Here is a 27,654-nt window from a genome sequence, read left to right as displayed (position 1 = left end):
AAATTCTACCACACTAGGACTTTGGGTAAAGCCAGGTTTACTACCAGGTAAGAAACCAAGAACCTAATTACACCAAACAGTAGCACAGGATGAAAATAAAAATTGGTTCAAAAGGTACAAACTGGTGCTTTTTAAACAATCTGTAGCAAAGAAGACATTTTTATTGTTATTGTTTTGATTTAAATTTCCAATCTGTCATGGACCAATACTTTAGTAAAATAAAAATGCATTGCTAGGACCAGCTTCCACTTAGAATATAAAACACCAGAAAGAGTATCACTCATGAATCACCCACAAGAGAAGCTGGATAATTTGCAAAAATCACGATCTTCATCCTACCTGAGGAACATGAGGCCTCCATACAGTGGATAAGTATCAGTGAAAATTGTCAGCAGATTTCTATAAGCCACATGTGGACATGCAGAGAGAATAGACCTCTGGAAGTTGCAGACACAAGGGGAGCTCACACTGACTCTTCTCCACGAACCTTGCTGTGTGCTCAGAGTGAAGGACGGGGAATTTGGATTTCTTCAAAATTAAAAACTTTGGTTCTTCGAAAACACCATTAGTAAAAGGAAAGCCACAGACTGAGATAAAATATTTACAAAACACATATATAATAAAAAACTTGCATCCAGATTATATAAAGAACTTTCAAAACTCAATAAAAATAAACTAACACAATTAAAAATGGGCAAAAGATTTGAACAGACACTTCACCAAAGAAGATGTATGAACTGCAGCAAGCACATGAAAAGGTGCTCATCATTAGTCACTAGGGAAATGCAAATTAAGCTCACAGTAAGATATCACTGCACACTATTGAAATGGCAAAAATTAAAACAAAACAACAAAATACTGGCACTATCAAGTTCTGGCAAGTATGTAGAACAACTGGAACTTTCACACAGTACTGGTTCAACAATGCATAATAGTGTACCCCAGCCACTTTAGAAGACAGTTGGGTAATTTCTTAGAGTTAAACATACACTTATTATGACACCCAGCACTCCCATGCCCAAGTATCTGCCCAAAAGGAATGAGAATGGATATATACTCACATTTCATGTTCACACAAAAACTAAACAAATGTCAATAGCAGCATTATTCATTATCATCAAAATTTGGAAACAATCCTAATATCCCCATCTTATAAATGGATGAACAAGTGGTAGCATATCCATACAATGGGATATTACTCAGCAATGGAAAGGGATTAACTACTGGTGTTTACAACCATATAGATATGATATGCATTATAATAAATGAAAGAAGCCAGGCTCCACACTGTATATTCCATGTGTATGATTCCATTTATTTCTCAAAAGGGCAAAATTTTAGGAACAGACATCTAATCAGTGTTGCCAGGAAGTAGAGATGGTGGGTTACCTACAAAGGGGCAGAAAGTAACTTGTCAGTAAGATGTAACTATTCTTTATCCTGACCATGTGGCACTACCATACCCTACATGCCTGTCCAGACTCATGGAACCCTTCACTAAAAAGGGTGAATTTACTGTATGTAAATTATCCACAAAAAAATCTCACTTTCAAATAAATCTCTACTTTTCTCTATCTATGTCTTGGAAAGACAACCACTAAGTGAAAAAATCCACTGGAAAAGCAACACAGATTGAGTCTTCCCATTCATGTGAAAAACTGTGTGGGGAGGTAGAGGGTCTGCATGTATGTATAAAACTTGGAATGACTTTAATAGCTGTTACCTTTGTTAAGATGAGCATTTAATATGTAATCTTTTTGTATGAAAAATAGCTTCTAAAAGGAGTCAATAGATAAGGAAATACTACATTCCCTTAAAATTTTCTGAATGCTTACTTATAATTTCTATATACTTATCTCATGGACATGTAATAGTTTGCAGACTGGCTGTAGTCCATGGACAATTTGTATAGATAATTTCCTGGAATAAAATGTAACATATATTTTAAAAATTAAACATTTAAGAATGAGCAATATATTATATAATATGTACTTTTTATTAATATGTTCCCTCTCAGTATGCATAGCATTCCTAAGCAATAAAAGGAGATTGTAAATTAATATGTAAAATATAATCTTATTCTTGTTTCATAAATTCATATCTTTCATGTGTTTACAGAAAATATTCTGGCAGTTAATGTATCAAAATATGACTAGCTGTTATTTCTAGATGAGCTTATCATGTTTAAGTTTTATTTATTTCCTGTATATTTATTTTCTAACTTATTAGAATACACATATATTAATTATATAACGGGAGATAAAAAAGATCTCTACTTAGTAAGTCAGGGACATCAAAGTTTTTGGAACACATCTTTCCATTTCAAAGGCCAAGTTCATTAAAGACCTACAGGTCCTTTCAACATGAGTAGGGGTTCCTGGGAGGCCAAATTCTACACTATCTCTTCTGCAAAGTACTGCTCATCTCAAATTCATGCTGATTACATTCCTACTGTGTGCAATGTATAACACCAGATGCTACAGAGGATACAAAAATGTGTGATAGTTAACATCTTCAAAGACCTCTAAATGTTTTAGAGGTAGTGTAGGGAGAGGGGTTCAGCTCCCCAAAAGCTCTGTGGGAGAAGGAAACTCTAGGTGGGCCAACAGCATTGTTAAAATTAATGAGGGTTGGGACAGGTGAAGATGTTTCAGGAACAGAGGCCAGTGGAAGCCAAAGTATCAGGGGGATGCAAGGCCTCATTCCATTCTGACTATGCAGAAGGTGCCTGCGGGGAGCCCAGCTGGAAAGGTTGGTCAAGGCCAAACCACAAGGAGCAGGAAGGGCCAGGATGAGGAGCTGGGGCTGACTGGCTCTGGGGAGCCACTGAGGACTTACATATGGAAGAAAGACCCATGAGAGCCATGTGAGCTCACGCTTCTCCTTGACTGTGTGGGTAGAACAGGGTAGTGCATGTGGGGGCTGATCCAGGGGGAATGGGGAGGAGGAGGGACCGGTTATTTGAGGAGAGGTATTTAGGATTTTTAACCAGGGCAGGATAAACGGAAAGAGGGGACCACAGGGAGAAGCCCTGGAACGTGCCAGCTGTTCTCACACTGCAGCTGAACACCTGTGAAGGATGATGGAGGAAGGAAAAGGTGACGTGAGGTTTGAGGTGCAGGTGAGACATCCAGGGAAGATGACAGGCAGCGGTCATGGGAGCTGATAAATGACGAGTGACATGGTGAGAAAGGCTCAGAGTCAGAGAGTTCTGTGGGCATACAGAAAATATAGGATGGCTTTCGAGGGGCACCAGGAGAAGTGCCATTCAAGCAGGGTCTATCTGGAGGGAGTCTTAGAAGGCATCTCTCAGGAGTGGGACATGGCATTTTGGGCCTCTGGCAAGATTTGGATGGATATGGGCAGTGAAGGAATTTGCTTAGCTGGGAAGATGGGGGTCACTGCACAGTTTATGTTGAAAGAGAAGAGGTGCTCACCAAAGAGAAAATGAAGAAAGGCCAGGACAGGGAAGAGAAGGGCAGCAGAGGCAAGGAAAAAAGGAGATTCTCAGATGTTTGTATGAGCAAATGAAAGGCAGACAGGACCCAAAAGAGAGACTGTGCAGTGTCCACAGGGGTGCCCAGGCCACGGGAATAATGCAAGGGCAGGTAAGGCACAAGAATGTCAGGGGCAAATAAATCAGGACTGGAAGGCCACCCTATGAGGCTCTTTGGAACTTGGCTGTGACCCTGGGGAGAGTCACATGAATACAGTGCCAGGGGAAGAAGTCGGAAAGTTTTAGGAATGTGAGCATGACTTGAGAGGGGTGAGGCTGTTTTTAAGTAAGGACATGAAGGAAAGAAGCAGACAGGGGAGGAGGAAGTGGGCAGCAGCTTGGAGCAGGGGGTGGTAGTAAAGTCAGACAAGGACTTTATAGGCTATACAGCTTAAAATTTCCTTTTCTTTAAGGAATCAATAAAATGTCATCTTCCAGCAGGAGAAAGGGCTCGTCACATGGAAAGAGAGACACAAGGGCTGCAGGGACTGTGTCCAGGAGGAAGCCTGTTGCTTGCAAGAGGTCTGATGGAGACTAGGGGGAAGATATTTTTCTTTGGCTAACACAAAAGTTCTCAGACTTTCACATTTTGTTGTCCCTTGGTGTTTCAGAAATGTTTTTCAAGGAGAGCTCAAAGGCCAAAAGAAACACCTAATGGTTCCGTTTTATGGAACTTAATAAGTACTCATGTCCTAACAACTTAATAACTGTTTGACGAAAATACATATAAATTAAAAGAAAACATTTTAATTTCATCTTCAAGGCTCACACTTACTTACTAAGGGGACGTGTGTGCCTGGTGGGCCCTGCACAACTTCCTAAACCTTGGAATCATTCATCTTGGGCACTGTCCACTTGCATTCCCTGTTCTACATGGATTTCATACTGTAGCTGCTTTTCGTCAGAGCAATGGCCACAAAAGGGCAACTTAGCAAAGGTATGACGTTCTTGAGAGAAATACAGCATGAGCTAACACCGAAACCAGGAACTACCTGAATTGGTAGCACCCAGGATGTCTGACGGACGTGAGATATTGCTGCACTGCCTTCAGACATTCAAAATATCATACAGCCTCCCTGGGAATCCAGTGTGGCACTCTGGGGAGTCAGCATACAGTGTGGGAGTGGCAGGGCTGCAGGGAGGGAAAGGAGGAAGCACTGATGAAGGGCCTCCGAGGCTGAGTACAGGGATGTGAAGGAGAGTTGGAAGAGCAGGCAGCCAGGCTGTCATCCAGTGGGGCTCCAGTGCAGCAGCCCTTATCCCACTAATTCACTTTTGTAATTAGGATCTAAGAGCCAGACAGGTGTGCTAAGCAGGTCCTTCACTGTAGAGCCTATAAAATTCAATGCAATTTCAGGGTCACCAGTTCTTACTACCTCAGCTTACCTGCAGGGTGTAAAAGTCCTCAACTAATTTGCCACATGACTCATTAACCAGGGGAAATCATTTAAGTGCACACTAGCTAAACATTGACCAAGGTTGCCATATAACCTTCAGGGGAAAATGACCCTCGACCACCTGCATACGGCCAAATTGTGCCACAGGCCCTAGAAATGCCAACAACCCATTCCTGAAATACATTCTAGGGTTGCTTGGCTCAGGCCTTGGGGAGGCCAAGCAAGTGTCAGAGCCAGTGACACGTGGAGCAGAAAGGGGCGGAGGGAGTTAGTGGAGGAGGTGCACAGGAAGGAGGGAGCCCGGGAAGGCAGGAAGGCAGCCACTGAGCTGGGATGAGCAGGGGGAGCTCCCCATGGTCATGCCGAGTCACCTGCCCAAGGCCACCAGGCTAACAAGGAGCGAGGAACATAATGGCCAGATGTCAAACTTTCACTTGGCTCTGACCTCACCTTCTCCAGAATGTTCCATCTACTTTCTGTTACTTCAATTAAAGGCATGGAGGGGAACTTGACAAAGTGCAGAGAAGAGGTCCCAGGGAAGGGAATTAGTCTTTATGAAGAAAGATTAATGAAACCCAAGTTCCACCCAGAAAAAAGGCCATAAATACCCTAGGATATACTCAAAGAGTTTATACATGTACCCCGTTTCCTTGAGGGGACGCACTACAGACTAAAGCAGGGACATTCTGGGTGGGCATACCACCAAAGTGAGGGATACTAACATTTGAACACTTGCTACTTTACAACCCTTACTGTAGATATTATCTTACAGTTGAGGAAAATGAACTCATAGAGAAAATTAACTAATTTATTTGAAGTCACACAGTAAGTAAGTAAGTGGTGACAGTGAATCAAACCCTTCTTCTTTCCTAACACATTCCCACCACCTATCTAACCTCCTCATCACCAGAGTAAAATTCAAACTAGACTGCTGGAGCTTCAAAATCTGGTGTTCTTAAGAGGTAAGGGAACTAGTCTTTCTTGGCATCTTACATATACTCAGTACTGTATCTGTCATGTATTTCCTAACAGTGTTAAAAATTTTAAATACAAAACTCTAAGATATAAAAAATATATAACAGATGTCTTTGTACCCTCCACTATCAAACAAACATTAATATTTCGCCTGTTTGTGTCAAATTCTCTCTCTCTGTAAAATACTTCCAATATAGGTAAAACCCTGTGCCTCATACCATCTACTTTTCTCTCTTCACAGAGTTACCTACTATCCGGGGGCATGGGGTGTACAACATCCCATGTTTGTTTGAGTAATTTTACTTCATTAGCATGTACCCATAAACAATGGACACTAATAACATATTTACATAAATGGTATCATACTGGAAGTATATTGCCACCACTTGTTTTCACCCAATATTGTGTTTCAAGAGTGAGAACTTGTTCATTGAACTGTTGTATAGTTTACTTTTATGTGAATAAATTACATTTTATTTTCCTGTTCTACTGACAGGCAATTGATCTGTTTATTAGTTAACAGAGGGCTGCCATAACAAGTATCACAAACTCGATGGCTTAAACAAAGGAGCTTATTGTCTCACAATTCTAGAGTCTAGAAGTCCAAAGTCATGGTGTCTGCAGGGCCACGCTGTCTCTGAAGGTTTCAGGGGAGAATCTCCCCTGGCCTCTTCCAGCTTCTGGTGGCCCCAGGTGTTCCTGGCAGAATCATTCCAATCTCTGCCTAACCTTCACTTGACCTTCTTTTCTACTTGTCTCTGTATCCAAATCTCCATCTCCTTCTTTCTCTGCTAAAGAAACACTAATTGGATTTAGCGTGTACCCTAATCCAGATTGTCTCATCTCTACTCTCACCTCAGTTATATCTGCAGAGACTTTTATTCCCAAAGAAGTCATATGCTGAGGTTCCAGGTGGACATGACTGTATAGGGAGATGCTATTCAACCCACTAAAAGCGGTTCCTGCTCTTTTTTGCTATTGTCCATATGCTGCAGTGAACAGCCTTATACACACGTCTCAGGTCCCGCTGGGCACAGAATGGGCACTCTTCCAGGGCTGCCATCCAGGAATGAAAATGCTGGACTCCAGGTTTTGCTTTTATTAAGTGATGCCAAATGGCAGACCAGGTACCCAGCCACAATACCACCGGTAATGTGTGAGGGTTCCTTTCTCTGCACAAAACCTGGCAGTGTCACTAATTTTTTCCAGATTGACGAGTATGAAGTGGTATTTCACGACTGTTTTCTTTTCCCAACTAATGTGAATTTCTTCAAGGAGAAAACTATAACCACCACTTGAAGGTGATGGCAAGAAGGTTAGGAGGGCTAAGTGAGCCAGGTTTTCTTCTCAGGCCCTGGTACTAAGATTCTTCTAAGCCCCTATGGGAACTGGTTTTCTCTGTGGGGTTTCCTCTGAGAGATGGCCCATCTCAAAGGAGTCAGTATGACTGGTTTTCTTATCTAAGGTCAGCTAAGCACTTTGGTGGAGATGAAATAAATGAGACAAGACTCTCACCTTCAAAGAACTTAGGATATTGTGGTGAGAGGCCTTCATACGCACAACAAATATGAAGACACATGTCAAGGAAACCATGTGTGCAACAACCAGAGCAAGACCTGGGGTTTGTTCCCTACATTCCGGCTCACAGTAGGCCCTCAGTAAAGGCTCGGCAAGCTGACACAGGGAGAGCTGTACATTTGTTGGCTGAATGAACATGGGTTGGAGCAGTGACAGTGGACTTCCTCAAAGGGCTGGGTATGAGGCTGGGCTGAATGAGCAGGATCTCGACGGCCAGAATCAGGGTAATCAGAGAATGGAGGGCAGAGCTTCAGAGCATCTCTGAGACTGAGTATCATCACCAGGAGCACACACCAACGAGGTCCCCTCTCCCAGAGGAGAGGAGAAGTCATGGCAGTTAACAACAACTAATACCTACGTTGGGTCTTTGCTAAATACCATGTGTGGAATGAATACAGAATATTATTTCTTCCAAGCCTCACAACAGCCCTAAGAAGGAGGTACTATTATTGTCATTACTACTGGGAGGCACAGAGGTAAGTTTAAGCCCACAGACCCCCCAGCTTGGAAGAGGCAACACCAAGATTTCAGCACAGATCTCTCCCCCTCTCAAGGCCATGTTCTTAACCTCTCCCCACCCTACCCCCTGCTTCCTTTTTATTTTTAATTGTGTAAAACACACACAACATAAATATAGCATTTTATCCATTTGAAGTGCACAATTCAATAGTAGTGCTTACTACACTGTTATGCAACCAATCTCCAGAACTAATTTCATCTTCCAAAACAGAAAATCTGTACCCATTAAACAGGAACTCATCCCCTTCTCCCCCTCCCCCCGGGCTCCCCAAAGCTGCTGACAACCACCACTCTCCTGTTTCTATGAATCTGACTGCCCTCAGCGCCTCCTATTAATGGAATTACGCACCATTTGTCATGTGTAGCTGGCTTATTTCACTTGGCATAAGGGCTTAATGTTCATCTATATTGTAGCATGTGACAGAATTTCCTCCCTTCTTAAGGCTGAATAATATTCCACTGCATGTACAGACCACATTTTATTTATTCACTCATCTGTCAAAGAACACCTGGGTTGCTTCTACTTTCAGGCTATGGTGGCAGTGCCACTATGAACATGGGTGTGCAAGGATCTTTGGGAGACACTGCTTTCAATTCTTTGGAGTATACACCCACAAGTGAGACTGCTCGACTCCGTTTTTAATTTTTTGAGGAAGCAGCATGCTGCTTTCCACAGCACCTCACATTCCCACTGGCGGGGCACAAAGGTTCCAATTTCTCTGCATCCTTTTAACCTCTCTTTTACACAGCTGCCCATAAGCAACCTCATGAGGAAATGGCTGCTAAATAAACCATGCGTTGTCAAACCAAACCTAGCCCAAGTGAGACTGACTTCACTTCAACTGCCAACCACCAGCCCACAGCAAGCTAGAGCTGATGCTTAAGTTAAAAACAAGCCCATCCTTGAACACAGGAAGACATGTCAGGCAACCACATCCACGTCCCCACCACCTGGAGAGGTTGCCCTGGACCCAGAGATGCTCCTCAGGATCCAGGAGGTACTTGGCAGGAGCCCGTTCCCCAGGCATCTCCTGATCTCGCTCCTCTCCAACATTCAGTTTATTTTCTCCTGACCTCCCTCCTCCCCAGCATCAGTTTATTTTCTGTCGCCAACAGTGTCAGTAACTACAACGAAAAGCTGTGTCAATCGCTTCTTTGTCTGAGGGAAGGACATTTATCATTTGCTATTCTAAATTTGAAAACATCATAACCAACCCGTGGGCGTTGGCTCACATTACACTCTGTAATTTCAGTTAGTTGAGTTAATGGGAAAGATGCATTAACATTCTGTTTGTGGTTTAAAATACATATTTACACAGTTTGACTCTTCACATCCCCAAACTTATAATTTATCCATCATTATGTTCCCTATTCTCTACTCTTAAACATTAACTGCCCTCATTTAGGTGATGAAAGATGCGGAGGCAAGCTGTGGTGGTTTTGTGCCTACGGAAAGCCGATCACCTCAGGACAGAGCGGTGCACTCTCGCTCCCGCAGTCAGGGAAAGACGGAGGCTCTGGTCAAAATCTCGAAGTTAATGGGTTCATGCAGCGCTGTTGCCTCCAAACATAACAGACAAGGATGACTGAGCTGGAGCCTCGCATCAACTCTACCATTTTATGTTTGGGGCCAGACAGAGCCACGACTCTGACTGTGCATTCCAAGAGCTCAGATTCCCACCCAAAATGGTTGCTGAGGATCCCAGGACACTGGTAAACTTCCTGCTTCATCTTCCTATTTGTTTTATTATAAAACATCTTCACTTTTTTCCTGTACATTTAAGACTTCTCCAACTCACTTTTAAATCACAAATGTTTCCTTGTATTTCCACAGACAATTGAACAAAGGGAGGAAGTGCTGCCCAGTGGAAAGGATGCAGGCCTTAAAGTCAAAATGGGTTCGGATGCCGGCTCTACCACTTGCCAGCTATAGGAACTTGGGGGATTCACTGAAATTCTAATAGTGTCAGTGATTCCATCCCTAACAGGAGGGAGATAAAAGCTACCTGTGAACAACGACCAGTGTCTGCAGTGCACACTCTTCTGCTCTAGGGCACAGCACCTGATGTATTACATCCCTGTCGGCTCTACTACAATCCTGTATAAAGAGAGTCAAGGAAAGTGTCTTTTTCATCCCTAGCGTCAGTGCTTCCCTCAGTGACTTCCATAAAGCAGAGACTTAAATGTTTGGTACGTGTTGACTTAATCCCAGGGACTGAAGAATTGTCATAAGGACAATTAGGAAGGCTTTTGTCTCCAAGTCAAGTCAAAGACTGAGAAAGGAGCCCTTCAGAATCAACAGAATCACAAGGATAAATAAAAATGTTTGCTCACTTTATCTTAGAATATAGGGAGGAAGAAACTCTCAAATATTGGGTAAAGGAGTAAATTTTAAGACAATGGATAGATTTTTTTATTGACCTTGTAAACACACTGGCCCCAGAGTTGGTACTGGCTGAAATGACCAATATATTCCAAAAAAGGTTTAAACAAACTCACCAGCAGCAGGCCCATAAGGAATCGGTTGGCCATTTACAAAATAAATAATTGGGAAATGAATGGGTGACCGTCAGACTTCCCTTTGGAAGGCCTGAGCTTCCTTCCTGCTTGGATCTCCATTCAGAAAAGGTGTCAGTTCCTAATTTCCATTCCATTCCCCAGAAGCCTTCCTGCTTGTTGGCAATGAATTAAATCCCCACCCTCAAAGTGTCAGGATATATTTGCTCCAAAGAGAAGACAAATTTTACTAGAGTTTCCTAGAGAGAAATAAACCCATCCTGAATCAGGGGAACAAAGCTTTGTGGGGAAGAGGAGAAGGAGGGAGCCTCCCCTCCCTCTGGTCATGTAGTCACAGCCTAGAGACAGAAGATGGCTATGTGAAGAGCAGAGCAGTGTGCCCTCTGCTGTACTCCTGTCACCCAGCCTCTGCTAGGTTACAGCAGTGACAGATGGTTCTCTTCTCCATCAGTCTTGGGTGCAGGCCTGAGTCAAAGAGTTTTCTCCATACTCTCAAAAATTGGGCATATCTAAGTCTGTGTCAGTGACCAGGAGCATAATGATTTATCTCTTCTCTCCTTTGGGGCTTCAACTGGAGCCCCTATATCTTTGGCTCAGTGGTCCTGTTTCTGGCTCCTGGAGTGGGACAGCAGACATTGATGTCTTCTTCCACTTGAAGCCCTTTAGATGTTGAACATAGTCCTTCTGGCATTCACCAGAGCTCTTTTTTTTTTCCAGGCTGAAAGTCTCCAGCTCTTTCTATAGCTGCCCTGATGACCTAGCTTTCAGAATCTCCATCCGACCTCTTAAAATAGCCCTGTGACTGATTTTTCATGGTAGATGGGTATTTTTGTCTCCCTTGGAACAATAACCAAGGTGGGGTGCTGAGATGCAAGTGTTTATACTATGTGGAAGTCATAAAGAACTTGAGAACCTAAAACAAATGTCGTAGATTCTAGGGACCTTAGAGATAATCCAGTCCCCACTCTACTTTGTAGAGAGGTTGAAGGTCACAGGCAAAACCTGGTCAAAAGTCCCCCAGCTTTCCAATTCCTAGGCCAGAGCAAATAGTTCTGCTCTATACTGCTTCCTTGGGTAAAGACAGCCATACGCAATGTGTTTCTGCCATCACGTGAGCAGCCATGTGTAATTCCTGCACCTGACACTGGGGTGCAATGGTACACCCCACTCCCGCCTCCCATCCCAGGGCTGCCTGAATGCTCGCCAGTGCTGGGGATAATTTACGGGCCTGAGAGATGATTTTCCAAGAAAACACTCCATATAATTGGCCTTTGGTATATCTCCTCATTGGTGATTTATTTGTCTAAGACAAGCCAAAGAACTTCTCTCCCCATCTCTGTGAAGCCTCCAGTCCCTGACCCTCCAATTCAGCAAGTTTCTGGCCAGAGAATGTTCTTCCTCTCCACCCACTCAGCCTTTTTTTTTTTTGTGGTTTGCAATCTCATTTGCTAAATATACTAAGATGCCCTGTACATAGCAGTCTACAGTTCCAAAATGTGCCTGCCTGACTTCCTTTGGCTGGGAGTATCACCTATAAATCACTGTGCTGGCAGCTGCCATCCATTTATATCCATGACCCACCAGAACTGAGAGCTCAAGTTCTTCCACAGCGATGCCTATTTCATTCAGGACCCTCTGTGACAGTACAGCTCTCCCCATCCCCCCCCCATGACCCCCTGACACCCCACCCCAACACAGGTACTTCGCAGAGTTGTAGGCACAGAGAAAGCACTCATTGACCACTTACTGAACGGAATGCAAAAAAATATTCAAGCGGTAACTTGAAACTTGGCCACTTATTTATGAGTGTTGAGTGAAAAAGACAGGCCAAAGCTAAATTACCCTAAATGCAAACCCAGATGATGAGTATGATGAAGCACATTCTGAATGCAGGAAGCCAGGGCTTGTTGAAGAAAGAAGCAGTACAAAGTTTCCCAGCCTTGAAAATAGCTTCAGACTTCTACCAGCCTACAGCTGCTTTTCACCAGGCCCCCTGACATAGCCACGGCTAAGCAGTCTCTGAAGGATTTCCTGAAAGGTGAGGATCTCCCAGAGAGGAAAAAGAAGAAACTGTGGATTGGCAAGGGCTAGACATTTTTTCACAAAGGTTTGGAAGGGCACTCTGGTCAGACCTGCACCACGGAGCAGGACCCACCTGCGAGGAAACGCTCTGAACTCAGGCAGCTCCAGGGCTTTCCTGAGAGGGTGGAGTGGGGTGGGGCTGAAAGAAAATTAGAGTACGTGGTCATCGGCCCCAGTAGGGAAGTTAGGTTGAATACACGTCAAGGGCAGCCTTGAGACTTGGAGGGGACTGAAAAATGGGGGCAGGCAGTGTGAAGTGCAAAAAGGAGGAGGAGGAAGAGGTGGAGGGGTGGAAGGAGTCAGTTACTGACCCCTGTGGGTGGGCACGGCTCCTGAGGGCAGAGGGTTGTTTCCTTCAATACTCCTCTGTCTGCAGAAAGGCTACCATCACTGAACTCCACGGGGAGGAGGATTTGGCAGTGGGGGATGGGACACACCGGAGTCGCCAGGAAAGAGGGGAGGTGTTTGGGTTAATAGAAACAAACACCTGGAGTTAAGTCCTCCCTTCAGACCAGAGGGATCTTCCCTGCAGACTGTGCCCGTGGGCTGTCCCCAGAAAGCACACCCACAAGATGGTGGGTCATAGGACAGAGATATGGTCTCCAAGGACACAGGGTTAGGGTGGAGCTAAGACAAATGTAAATTTCTCCACCCTTGTGGTGTAGAGACCACCGTCAGTAAAGTGGCCCTCGCCTCCACCCCATCCCCAGCAAGGCCATTCTTCAGGAGTGCTTAAGTACAGCAAGCAGACTTGATCTTGGCTAGCAAAAGAGGCTTTCTCCTCCCAGCTGCTCCAGGGGACTGTGGAAAATACAGTGCGAGATTGCATTACCAATTTCTGTTGGCCTAACACAATGAAAACCCATATCTAATTTGCTGTCCACTATCCCCCAGGTCCCCTTCAGCATTTACTGCTTTCCAAATATCTTCCTCCCATTGAATATCTGTGTTTCGGATTATTTGTCCCCAGATGTATTAGGATGCATTTACTGCAGCTGAATCTCATCTAGTGATTTCCTGTCCATATGCCTGACAGCTCCAGGTCCCTTTATGTCACGTCTTTGTCATTGGTGGGGTTTGTAATACCTCTCCATTTAGGGTAATATACAGATTTAATTAGCATATTCTTTACAACCTTTTCTAACTTATTAACAAGGATGCAAAACCCAAATGACACAATAATCCCTGTGGCACCTCATGGCCTCTAAATCTCGTTACTTGTCTCTCTCCAGTGCCGAAATGAAGTGGTCCATTCAACACTCCAAAAGAGACTTTGCTGAGTTCCTTTAGTCATGAAATAGGCAAAAGGATCCTTGGCCCAATGTAATGAAAATTACACTGAACCAGGACCTAGGAGAAGTAGATTTTAGTTCTCACCCTGCTAATCATTTTCAGCTATGTGACCTTGAATGAGCCACTCCCATGTTCATCTAGTTAGTAGTAAATATGTTTGCTATTAGTCTTTATCAAAGACTTAAGCTATTAGCAATTCTGATAACGATGCTAATAGCTAATTTTTATTAAACTATTATCTGCCAGATACATCTTATATATTGTTTGTAACCTTCACCACACACCTACAAAGTTTTGTAACCTGCATTGTGCCCATGAGAAGATTGAACTGAGAGACTTTAAAGGACTTCTGAAGATCACAAGACCTAAAAGCTATGATGTGAACTGATTGCTTTCTGATTTGAAAAAAACACAGTATTCTTGTTGAGCCCTCTAGGTGCTAAGGAAGAGGGGGCCTTGAATTCAAGGGCTCCTCTTCCAACAAGCTTTCCCTTTCCCTTCCTATTTGTCCAGGTCATACAAACATGTCTTCCTCAGTTCATCAACATGACCTGGGAGCCTACCATGTGCCAAGCTCTCTGTGAGGCAAAAGGACTGAGCCAGGAGTAACTCAAGGTTCTCAGACGGTCCCCTCTGAGCCTTGTCTTTCTTATAACATCCAGGTAAATAGGTATTACTGAGAAGGATTCTGTGGTCAGTTGAATCTGGGAGACAAAGAATCATGCAAGATTCTACCAACTTCTCCTCTATGATACTCTCTGTAGCTTCGAATGATATCCCAGTAGACATCGGACAGTTCCCCAGGGGAGGCTGGGGATGCAGCATTTCCCACCTTATCAAATTATAGGAACCTTTTTGGTGCAGCATCTCAAAAAAAACAGTCCTCCCAGGAATGGACTTGGGGAAATGCTGCAGGAATGGGCCTGAAGGAGACTGTTGTCTTCCAAAGCACTCAGCCTCCGACAGGCTCTTCCCTACCTCTGAACTCCTACGGCGTGGACTGACCAGAGGAGGCCTTGGGCCCAAGGACGCTACTGTCTGGTGTTGTTAGATAATTCCCCACGTTTATGGCCTCAATTAAAAGCTGACAGATGTCAGAGAATATTTGATTCATCCTCCCTCAAGGTATCTCTTTTATTTATTCATCTTTTTTTTTTTGGTCTCTATATCCCATTCTATTTCCCTTTCCCACCATTATACACCCACTCTGTTAAAAGGAACCCTTAAACAAAATATGTCTGTGGTTTTGTCTCCATGGGTTTTAAAATATTTAAGTAATATTATATATATGTATATATTTGTTCCTTTATTTTTAAGTTAAGCACTATTTTCTTAATATCAATGTTTTAAAATAGATTTTATTATATTCAGCTACAATGAGGCCATCAGACCAGAAGACAGTTACAGTTCCCCAGAGGAGGGGGCACACCACGTCCTGCAGGGCCACAAGGGGAAGCTCCAGGGTGTGTCACTAGGTAGAGGGAACAAGGGGAAAACATGGGCAAGAAGCTTTATTGTAGTTTCTGCAGGAAGGAATGGGTGAGGCAGGGTAAGCTGATCTAAGGTTGGCCAGTCTGAACGATTTCAGCAGGTTCTTGGGTATAGCAGCTGTCCTGTTTTATCTGGTACTTGGCTCTGACATAATTAGGGCACAGGAATATTGCCTCCTGGAGTGTAAGAGCCAGATAGAGGGGTTGGTTCAGAGTAAGGGCTCTGAATTGGTTAGTTTTCATATGAAAGGTGTGCTCCTAGGTGAGTCATTTGCAATCTCTAAGAATTGGCTAGCCCTGGGAGGGGCAGTCTCTCCCAAGTCAGCGAGGCCCCAGAGGCCAGACCATCTAGAATACAGAAAATATGGCTAATACAATCTAGCCCATGTTGCCATGCATGCCCTGAATCCTTGCCTCCCACCACTGCACAGTTCTTCTAGGCAGACATCTGTCACAATCTTCCAGTGTTGCCATCAACTTAAAGTTGCCTTCAACTCTCCAGCATCACAAATAATCTCTACTGAAAATCCTCATGCACACCTTTCATGGTCCTGTCAGAAGCTCACTGGAATACAGACCTTAGAATGGAATCCTGGGTCACAGGGTATATTAATTCACCTCTGCAGGGCCGGCCTGCACTCCAAAGTTGCACCCCTACCAGTAATGCATGAGGCCCACATCCCTCCAACATCAACCATTATTGGGCTTCTTAATTGGTCTAGTCTAATTAATAAGCACGATGCTATTTATTCTTATATTAATTTGCAGTTCTTAGATTTCTAATATATTTGATCTCATTTAGTTTTGTTCCTTATAACTACTCAATACATGTTTGCTAAACCAGTTCTAGGTAAGCCATAAGCAACTAATGGAAAATACTAGACAGATTTTCTTTGAGTCATAGACACAAAGAAAGCTTAGCTTTGGCTCATCATACCAGAAATTCACAAACAAAGGCACTAGCTGTAACAGAAAAGTGACTGTTTTTGGCCTTGATGAATGAGACGAGAGACTGATACAACTGCCTGCTCTAAAGCGACTGGCAGGGACGCCCAGGCTAAGGAAGGAATACAGTGCAAGTGGAGTTAGCAGTTGAGCTGAAGGACTAAGATCTGGGAGGGCAAAGAACTATCTCAATTCCATGCTATTGGGTTCTAGAGTATGACATCACTGAAATCTTTACATAAGACATGTAGTCTGTTAAATGTAAGCTACTCAAAGCAGAAATCTATATACTAGAGTAAGAGATAGTATTTCATATCTATATAACATGCATATAATGCATCTGAAACCATATATAAATATATATAAACATAAACATGTGCTCATTTGGTAAGCATTTATGTTTATATGGACATAATTCTTACATCGATGTGTTTCTGTAGATAATTTTTCTCCCCTCCAAATAAACTACATACCTGACATCTAAGTTGTATTCAGATTAGCTCTTTCTCTCAGATCTATTTATTTCGATGGATTTCTTTGGTCCCATCTTAGGCAATTAGTAGAGTGAAAAAGAAGTTGAAAGCATAGCACATTAATAAAAATATATGTGCATACAACACATGTATTGTCCTGCTCACAATCCATGGCTGTATCTGATTTTATATAAACAAATGCACAATAGGCAACCTAATAGTGATACTTTCAAAAAAATGGGCAAGTGTTGATGTGAATACTACTAACTGTAGGCCAATTGAAAATCTGATGCTGAACATATTGGGAAACATAAAGGTGTCACCAGGGCCACCAGATATTTCTCGCTGCCCTTGATAGGGATGTCTTACTGCTGAGAGTAAGCTGGCTGCTGTAGCCATGTTTCCCACCAAGGGTTCTTGCATGGAGGTGTCCTGGCATGAAGACATAGCCTATCTTGAAAGGAGTGACTGCTAATCTGTTTGCGTAAAACATTAAGCAAACCCTGATTTGCCATAGGCTTCTGGATGGGGCATTTGCTTCTGAGTGCACAGCCTACTCTGCTCTCTGACTTAGGAAGATGGGACAAATGGTGCCCTGGGCACACTCATTCACACATTGGCCTGAATTAGCTTGTAAATCATAATGCAGTAGCTAATAACAGCCATAAAGCCTCTTGAGTTTTACAAGGTGTTTATAATGGGCAACTCACTATGATTTATATGAAAAACACGAGTCAGCTCCTGAGGCAAAGCTGATATGTGGACAGTGGCCTTGTGGTGTGACCTCTAGCCAGCATCCAAATACACTGCAGAACTTCCCTCTGTCCCAAGGCTGGCCACTGTCTCATACACATATTTTCAGAATACCACTTGGTAGGAGAACTGATACAAGTCAGGAGTGCTGGTACAGGCCATAAGGAAGAAGGTGATGATCTCAGTGCAGTTCATAGTAGTGGAAGATGACAAATTCCAAGGATAGTTTAGGTCCATCCTTATGTTTGGCCCCATGAGGTATAACAGAAGATATATTAGATATATTCCTTAACTACCCAATTGAGAAAGTAAGATGGCTACACACAAATATCAGAAAATATAATATGGTTTGTAATGGGGTATTTGAAGAGAAGCCCTGGGTATGGGAATTAAAAGCCCCAATATCATGAGAGGTTTCATAGTAGATAGGGCCTGAGCTGGCCATGGAAGATGGGAAGAATTTATGAAAGGGAGAGGGTAGGAAAGATATTCCCTAGGTGAATAATGTGGTGTGAAGATGAGATACTGGGTTGGCAATGATAACAGCATATTTATTTTTAAAGTAAAGCAAGGAAGAGGAAGAAGAAGAAGAAAAACTTGAGGTACAGACTCACCTAGGTGAGCTGAAAAATACACTGAAGGACAGTGGCAAATGAGGTCAGAAATCACAATGCAAAACTCAGAGCTGGTATCAGACAACTACAGGTGCCCCAGACAAAAGGCTTTGTGCAATGAAGCTCACAAAATTCCTGCCGGGTAAGAACCAACCCAACTAAAAGAGAGTGGCAGGCCGAGGTCAGGTCCCTTCTCTTACTCCATACCATTATAAAAGCTGACACACAATGATTTATTCATAGCATTTTTTTTAAAGACCCATCTCTATCATTACCATATGATTCTAGCTCTGAGTCATAGCCTCATCTCTATAGACTCTCATGTCCTAGGAGGACATATGTGCATTCATTTTGCTTATTTTCTTAATTCCTTCCCCTAGTTCTCAGCTCCTTCCCTTTGGATTCCATATTTTGGTATAAAGACTCTCTAATGGCATGTTTTTCTTCTGGTGTCCAGCTAACTGAAGGCCTAAGCATTTTCCAAACTGCCCCAGTCCAATGGGGACTTCATGGAGGCTAGGCACTTGGGGCTCTTCACACAGGACCCCTGACTATCCAGAGAGATCCACTCGTCTGGGCTGGGCTGGGTTTCCCTGTGGAGTCCACAGGTGCATCATGGAGAGAGGCAGGAGACATGAACCTCATTACTACAAGCCTTATTCTGTTTCTTCCTTCCAGAGTGAAATCTAAAATAAAAATTCAATCTAAAATCCCTTCGGAAAATTCTGTCCATCTGACTCTAATAGTCAGAATAAGAATATGAGGTATATAGGTCAAGTTATTTAAAACAGTCAATCTATAACATCCATATACTTTATCAGGCACCCAGAGGAGGAGAAATTTGTAGGCACCTAAGTGCTGTAGATAAGGTCAACGTAGGGAGATAAGGGAAGGACTCAAGTCCACCTTCCCTAGAAAAGGGCCCCCAGAAAAGACTGAAGTAACTGTTTCAGTTACTTTTATATCCCAAAACCTTGCAAGGAGCATAATGCACTTAGTAGCTGTCATGGGTGGATGGATGGATAGATGCAAGGATGGGAGAAGGAACTGAAAAGCTGAGGCTTGGAGGTAAGCAGCTAGAAACTTTGGAAAATGGGTGAAAAAGAAAGTCTTCCCAAAGGATGCACCTGAAATCCCTTTTTGACTGATGGAATGAGAAGAGAGAGATACAGCTGTGTGCATTGACTCCTCATCTCCTTAGCAAATATCCTGGCTCACCTCATGCTGGTTTCCCTCCTTCCAGTGACTGTACAGCCCCAATAAGATGCTCAAGAGCTGGGAATTTCTGGGGCCCCACTCCCACTATCCCAGTGGGAGTCAGACAGGAGAGCACAAGTTGTGTACACCTGGGCCAAGTACACCTGGGGGTTTGTCCTGAGAAATACCCTGAAATAATTCTTATATTTTAGCTTGATAACATCAATCTTGGATTTGGGCAATTTAATTTTCATTCCTGGCCTGAAGATGCTTGTCATCTTGAGGTTTCATCCATGTCTCTTTCCATGTAAACTTCAGGGTGACAAGGCCATCTCTGTTTGGCAGAGCTAAAAAGTACCCTATCCTGAAAAGCAGAGGAATCTGAGCAACTTCTTTTGCTTGAATGACTCCACATTCTCTTCTTCAAAGGCTCCAGAAGAATTTCTCCTCATCTAGAAATGCAAATGATAAGATCATAAATAAATGGCAACCTTCCAGGAAAGACTGAGAAACCATGACCTTGGAAACTCTACTTCCTTCCTTTCAGCACAATCATGTTCCAAATGAGAAGAGATCTGTCTCAGTGCATTTTTAAAATATGAATATTTTTCCTTCCCACTGGTCATGGATAGCATAAATTGCCATTAGCCATGACAAAGACTGATAACCTGCCCTATAGGAGAGAGAGAGTAGAAAGGCTGAATATACCATCATTTTCCTATAACTTGAAGATCTCCAGTGGTCTGTAGTACATCTCAAAATTCCACCCTGCTAGAAAGCTTGTTTTGAATAAAAGTGAAATGAAATATAATTTTCCTCTTAAAACAGCTAACGGTCATCAAGACTTCTAAATATGAGGACAGAGGCCTGGCCCTGAAGCCAGGAATTAAAGCATGGTACACAGGACCAGGACGGTCACATGCCTGTCTCCTCCCACTCTTCCTTTCTGGCTTTGGCCCTTGTTCCTCAGCCTATGACTTAGGGTAGGGACTTCTGGCCTGCGGGCCCTCTACTGATGTTCACAAAAGCAAACACAGATGGTTTGAAGATGTGTGCGGCTGGGAGCTACACACCCAGGAGCAAACAAGATCCCGAGGCCATGCCCCTGCCTCCCAGAAGTGTGGAGGAAGTCTAGGTGATATGGAACACACAAACAAGCAAACTGTGGTCCTAAACTAAGTCAAGTCATCACAGTCCCCATCAGACAGTGACAGAGCCAGCTGGAAGCAAACCACATAACCTGCTCTTCTTTCTACTCCTGAATGTAAATACATCTCTCTTTTTTTGCACAACAGCTGCACTGACTGGCCCTTGAAAAAAATGGGAGCCAGTCTAGGAGGTGAGGACTGGGCTGAGTTCCACGGTAGCCCCCTCTTGAAAGAGTTGCTGTTGCTATTTTGTGCCCACCAAGCGAACTCTCCGGATAGTGTCAGGGTGCCCCTATTTCTCAGGCTCTCCTTTCCTGAATCGTGTCTCTGAATTCTAAACCCAGAAATCCTCAGAAGAGCCAAGTTATACATGAAGTAACAGCAAGGTGCTGGGCCCAGAGACCTGAGCTCCAATCTCATCGTCATTTCTCTTGGGAAGTCTCAGTGAATGCCATGAGCTCTCTTCGTATGCCATATTTGAAAAACAAGGTGCAACCTTCTGCCTTATAAGCAGCATTGGAAGGATCAAATGAGAGCATGTGTGTGAAAATGCTTTCAAAATTAATATCTTTCCATCTTCACATTCAAGACTTTGAGATGGGAATATTTTAAGAGAAGGTAGAAACAGAAAAAGGAAAAAAAGAAGAAAGGAAAAAGGAGAGGGAAGGAGAGACAAATGGTACTGAGCCTTCTTTGTACCCCACCCTGGGATGAGTGCTTTACAGTCGTTTTCTTTAATCCTTTAATCCAACAAACCCTTATTTTATCAACCCCATTCTAAAGATGAGGTAACTGTGGCACTAGCTTGCCCAAAGTCTCACAGCCACTGGCAGAGGCAGGATTTGAATCCAGGTTGCTGGGTTCTTCGGCATGTCACCACGATCTACCCTGAAATCCCAGGGCCGGCAGCTCCAGGTGCCAGTTATCTGGGGTCTCTGTACACAAGGTCAGATCACAAGGCCATGGGGAGACCCTCAGAGATCCCCTCCATCTCTTCATCCATTTTACAAACAAGGAATCTTTTTGTAGATAAGGTCAACGTAGGGAGATAAGGGAGAGACTTGCCCAAGAATACCCAGCAATCTGCCCACTGGACTGGAGATAAAACATGAGCGCTCAGCGTGGCAGAGATTAGCTCCGTGCTCACCATACACTTTACCCCTCTTTGTGGGCACTCAGCTAAGCTGCCATATATTAAGTACTAGGACTGCCATAGCAAAATCCCATGCTGGGTGGTTTAAACCACAGAAATTTATTTTTCCTCAGTCTTGAGGATAGGAGACCAAGGCTAAGGAGCTGATGGAGTTGGCCTCTCCTGTGACCTCTCTCCCTCGCTTGCAGACAGCTTCTCTCTTGCTTCCGCTTCACGTGGCTGTCCCTTTGTGCATGCACACCCCTGAGGTCTGTCTGTCCTAATTTGCTCTTTTCAGAAGGACACCCAGTCATATTGGATTAGGGCCCACCCTAACAGCCTCATTGTAATTCAGTCACCTTTTTAAAGGGCCCATTTCCAAATGGGTTACATTCTGAGGTACCAGGAGTCAGGGCTTCAACATATGAATTTTAGGGGGACACAATTCAGCACATAAGAGCTGCATCTCCAGGAGCCTCTTGCAGTTATGAGTGTTTATAAGTCTGAGTTCTGGCCAAAGAAATGGGGGTATTCGTGATGTGTGTCCATTCAGAACCAGGCCCATAAATCATGCCCACAAGGCTCCACATTCTCCACACTGTCACTCCTGCCCCACCCACTGGCGGGCCCAGTGAAGAACTCCAAGGCCCAGGCCTGGCGCAGAGCCACAGGATGGAAGGAGCCTAGGTCCCTGACTGGCTGGGCGCTCCTCACTCTCCTGAAGCCTTCGGCAGACTGAGAGTGGCTAAGCCACCAAGACTTGGGGCTGCTCCCCCCAGCAGTTAGCCTCTCCTGACTGATACTCCCAGCTCATCTGCTAATATTCTTTCCATTACTTATCAAGGGTTAGTGAATTTTACCCAAAACGAGAACTAAAATAATACACTGACACAAGCTTGAAGGGCAATGAGCAAACCAGGCGGGCTACAGAAAAACACAGGAAAAAAAGCACTGCCCCTTTTTGGGGTGCCAGGCATCTGGGTGAGCACAGCCTCTTAGAACCTCCTCATCTCACAGACTCCCTGGGGTCTCCTGGCCCCTCCTGCCTATGTAGGCTAATAACAGAGGTGTGTGTTGGGGGGAGGGTGCACGTGATAATGATTCCTTTCTTATTTAAACAGGCCATTTTTCTTCCCAATAAATGCTCTTTTTTTTTTTTTGTCAGCTCAAATATTCGCCTTTGATAGAAACCTGAAAATAATTAGCCTTAATAGCTCTGCTGTGAATAATGTCGCACAAGGAGGTAGATGTTAATAGGAACCTTCCACTCCAAAACCAAGTCACCCATTCGGTCTCCCTCACTCAAAAAAGAAGAAATGTAACAAGAAAAAGATTATAGGTTTAGCACTATTCAGAAAGAAATGTGTATTTGAAATAAATGCATGAAATCCTTTAAAAACAGCACACGCTGAAAACTTCATATTTAGTTTGATTTGCTTTCCAAATCACACAGACTGCACAGTTGCATACAATCTTTAAACAAGTACAACCCCTGAGAAGTGTGGATAGATTTAAGAGAAATAAAAGCAAGATCAGCCAGCTTGTAATCTTCTTTTCTCTTTTTTCCTCCCCAAAGCTGCATTAAATTGCCTATTGAGAACAATAACATATTTGTGCTTTTATAGGTAGATGATTGGTATTATGCAAAGATTTGGCTAATAGTCTAAAGACACATTCACACTGATCAGGATTGCATGCTGTTAATAATTTTCAGGATACTCTAGGGAACCCTTAATTCCCTAGGACTACAACTTAGCAGATCAATGCATGCTTTGTGGGAGCTCCTATAGATTCTAGCCTTTCTCCCAGAACCATATCAACCAATAAGACTGGGAAATCCAATCCCAAAGAAAGCCTTGGAAATGTTAAGTGCCTCTTCTGACTTACATTCTTCTTCTGGCCTGGGTAGATGTAATGAATCACCAACTTGCAAATGGCACCTAGGCAGTTTTTTTTAAATTTAGCATTCATTTTATTAAAGTTAAAAATCCAAAACCCTATTTCTTACTTAAGTTTTCTAATTCAGTTTACAGATTTATTATGCTATCTGTAAATCTAGATAATTTTAGTAACCACTTTTATGGAAATTTTGAATGTACATAATCACATGTACATTTAAATTCCTTCATATGTTTTTTTATTCATTTTATTATCATTAATCTACAATTACATGAAGAATATTATGGTTACTAGACTCCCCCCTTCACCAAGTCCCCCCCCCCACAAACCCATTACAGTCACTGTCCATCAGTGTAGTAAGATGCTATAGACTCACTACTTGTCTTCTCTGTGTTGTACAGCCCTCCCTGTGCCACCCCAATTATACATGCTAATCATAAGGCCTCCTTTCTTTTTTCCCACCCTTATCCCTCCCTTCCCACCTCTCCTGCCCAGTCCCTTTCCCTTTGGTAACTGTTAGTCCATTCTTGGGTTCTGTGATTCTGCTGCTGTTTTGTTCCTTCAGTTTTTCCTCTGTTCTTATACTCCACATATGAGTGAAATCATTTGGTACTTGTCTTTCTCTGCCTGGCTTATTTCACTGAACATAATACCCTCTAGCTCCATCCATGTTGTTGCAAATGGTAGGATTTGTTTTCTTCTTATGGCTGAATAATATTCCATTGTGTATATGTACCACATCTTCTTTATCCATTCATCTACTGATGGACACTTAGGTTGCTTCCATTTCTCGGCTATTGTAAATAGTGCTGCAATAAACATAGGGGTGCATCTGTCTTTTTCAAACTAGGCTGCTGCATTCTTAGGGTAAATTCCTAGAAGTGGAATTCCTGGGTCAGATGGTATTTCTATTTTGAGCTTTTTGAGGAACCTCCATACTGCTTTCCACAATGGTTGAACTAACTTGCATTCCCACCAGCAGTGTAGGAGGGTTCCCCTTTCTCCGCAACCTCGCCAACATGAACCTAGGCATTTTTATACAGAGCCTAAAACTGCTCATGTGCACACACCCTGTGATCCCATAAGCCCATCCCTAAAAAATTATCCTAAGGAAATAAAGGAAACACACTGACATATACCAACACACACACACACACACACACACACACACACACACACACACACACACACACACAGCAGTACTTTACACATAAGGTTAAAATCTAGAAACAGTGTAAAAATGATTTGATAACTGATGGTACTTGCATAAATTTACTGAAGAATTATAGAGTCCATAAAAAGAATAAATTTGAAGACTACAAAGTAGCATAATAAAAATATTAGGTAAAAAAGTAGAGCATTAAATACACATAAAATACCTATAGAAAAGGATAAGGTTTAGAGGGGAACAGAGCAAAATGAAAAGTCATAGAGTTAGCGTGTAGGGAATACAGTTGAAAGATTTTCTTTGTTAATTTCCCTTAATGGGATTATAACATTATTTTAAAAACATATAAAAATAAAATAAAACAAAACGAAATGGTCCCTGGGCCTTTTAATCTTTGATTACCATGCATATGTCTGAGCCCTGGGATTCAACAGCCAAGATCAAACACAGCTTACAATTCCCCTTTTAGGAAACACAGGAATTCCTTCCTGAGGAAGTTTGTGGATGGTGGTAATATTTGGTTGCATGGACAAACACATTCTGAACATGGCCAGACTGGCTGGTTCATCTGAGGTACAGAAAAAGCAAATTGTACATAAGCATCCAGAAACATGGGGTTTGAGAAGCCCCACTTCTAAACTACTCCCCAAAGAGATGTGTTTACACATGGGCACACGCACGCACACACAGAGCGGCAGCCGTGCTGAGAGACCTTTTGTTGAGATGCAGTACAATTTACAATAACTCTCATTTTCTGTGAAGTGGAAACCCAAGAGGCAGGAAGAGGCCGCACTGCACACCTCACGTCCACCTCCAGAAACAGCTAAGTGACAGCTCCTGCTCCCCCTGAACCAAGTATGTCTTTCTGTCCTTTCCGACATGCTCGTGCTTTTGGGAGGTGAGCAAGGCAAGGAATGCGCTACAAGTTCTCTGTGAGGCTTATGCCCATCCCTGGCGAAGTGGCTTACCCCTCCCCAAGTGCCACCAAGAGTCGATGGAGCGGCACGGCTAGAAGGGCGCTGAAAGTCATACCGAAATTACTTTTTACTCCAAGAATTTTTTTCAAAAGAATTGCTTCTCTTTACTGAGCACCTACTATGTGCCAGGCACTGTGCCAGATGCCTTCCATGCATTTGTTCCCTATTGTCACAACAAACCTGAACGTCAGGTGTTACTGTCCCTATGACACAGCCTGGGAAAACTAGAGATGGAGTGACTTGTCCAAGGTCACACTCAATTTAAGTAATGGTGAAGGATTAGGACCCAAATCTCTAGACTCCTTGCCCAAAGCTCTCAGAAAATCTCTTCTGCCTCCTTAAGACTCTCAGGGGGGACTTGGCATGAACTGCTTTTGTACAGAGGTTATAATTAGTTGTCTGGTCGCAGTTACATGCAGGGTAAATAACGTCTGATAAACCCACAATGCTGTAAGTATTTATTACATTGCAACCCAGCTGCCAACTGTCTAACCATTTTAATAAAAAGCTATTTTCCAAGGTTTATGTTTTATTGCATGTATGACTCCCTTATTGGTTAGCATTTTGGAGTTGTGGAAAAGGTTATGAATTTAGAAACTGGCTGCATTCATATCATATTTAAAACTTAATGCTATTTTATTAAAGACATATGGGCCTCCAAAGTACACATATTAAATGTCATGTAAGAAAAGTAGCAGTTTAAATCATGGTCAAATTCATTTTTGACGTGACTCCTGAGGCTTCCCAAGATCTGAACTATTTCTTTGTAAATCTGGCAGTTTAACCACACTCATAAATCACTTTCAAAGCATATTATTTCTTAATTTTACTGCATTAGAGAGCATTTGGCCTACACAGTGAACTGTTTGTAGCAGTTATATGAACAAAGTTGCACATTTAGTCATATAATGTGCAAAAGAGGAGGAGGGGGCAGCAAAGAAGGCAAAGCTTTTCATTCTTTCATCCGGTTTACTTGCCCTTTCCATTTTTACCTAAGTAAATGAAATTCATAGAGCTCAGATTAGGCCTCGGTAATCTCAGAGTGCACAAATCACAAGCTGTTATGAGGGTTTTCTGAACACAAGGAAAAAAATAATAATTTGTAACTTAATCTTTTCCAAAACATCCCATGATGAAAAATTAGAATGAGTGCAGAAACTAGACTCTTTATTTTATATTATACCCGAAATGGATTTTTTTTTTTAAATGTGGCTTTGTATAATACAGCTCTTGGTTGTTTTCTAATTATCCAGAGATCCAATATATCTCAGCCTTGAGTTTTCAAAGCTCTGCTAATGATAAGAAAATATTCTTTAGATATGTATAACGAGCCCCCACATTTCACTTCCCACTTTTCTCCATTTTACTTTTTGGGTGGAAGGGGCTGACTCCAGTGACAAATTCCAGGACCTAAACATCAGCCTTGACTTCTAGATTCACCAAGGGAACTGGAGGAGGACTAAGAGAGTTGAGTCCAAGGTCACCCAAACGAAAAGGCTTAAGGGCTTATTTTTACACCAGGCATCCTTTTTCCAATTTGGACCCTGTGTGGACATGCTGTCCACTTGGGGCTGCTGCATGGCTCCCCGCCTGTTCTCGTCAGGGACTGTGTAAGTTCCTCTGTCCTCCACACTATACTGACTTTCCTTACATCCCCTGTTTGCCCTGGCTCCCTCCCTCCACCATCACGAAAACAAAAAGGCCTTGTTCAGTGTCTCAGGGAGAACCCCAAACTGAGGAGCCCTCAGGGTGAACGTGAGGCCTTCTCTCTCCTCCCATGTTCCTTTCTTGCATGTGTTTTACTTTCACCAGTAGATAGATGCTGAGTAAAAGCCTTAGAACCATTTACACATAAAACTCAGTTCAGCCACCAGAAATAGAGAGGCAATCCCCCCCTTCTAGGGATTGAATTATGCCCCCAAAATGCACCTGTTGAAACCCTAACCTCTAATGTGACTCTGTCTGGAGATAGAGTCCTTCGGAGGCAACTAAGGCTGAATG

The 27,654-nt window shown here is 43.0% G+C and overlaps 1 protein-coding gene and 1 long non-coding RNA gene across 2 annotated transcripts in view; one reads left to right on the top strand and one right to left on the bottom strand.

Annotated features, from left to right (window-relative positions):
- LRMDA (leucine rich melanocyte differentiation associated) overlaps positions 1–27,654 on the bottom strand; it is a 1,052,350-nt gene that overhangs the window by 413,883 nt on the left and 610,813 nt on the right. The gene's annotated exons all lie outside the window — the stretch shown is intronic.
- On the top strand, positions 12,182–19,779 carry LOC118933806 (uncharacterized). The gene is made up of 3 exons (XR_005033244.2): positions 12,182–12,520; positions 14,371–14,519; positions 18,590–19,779. It is a non-coding gene; the product is annotated as an uncharacterized LOC118933806 (long non-coding RNA).

This window comes from Manis pentadactyla, chromosome 8, assembly GCF_030020395.1.
Source record: "Manis pentadactyla isolate mManPen7 chromosome 8, mManPen7.hap1, whole genome shotgun sequence".
Taxonomy (NCBI): Eukaryota; Metazoa; Chordata; class Mammalia; order Pholidota; family Manidae; genus Manis; species Manis pentadactyla.
This window is presented reverse-complemented; position numbering and strand designations above follow the sequence as displayed.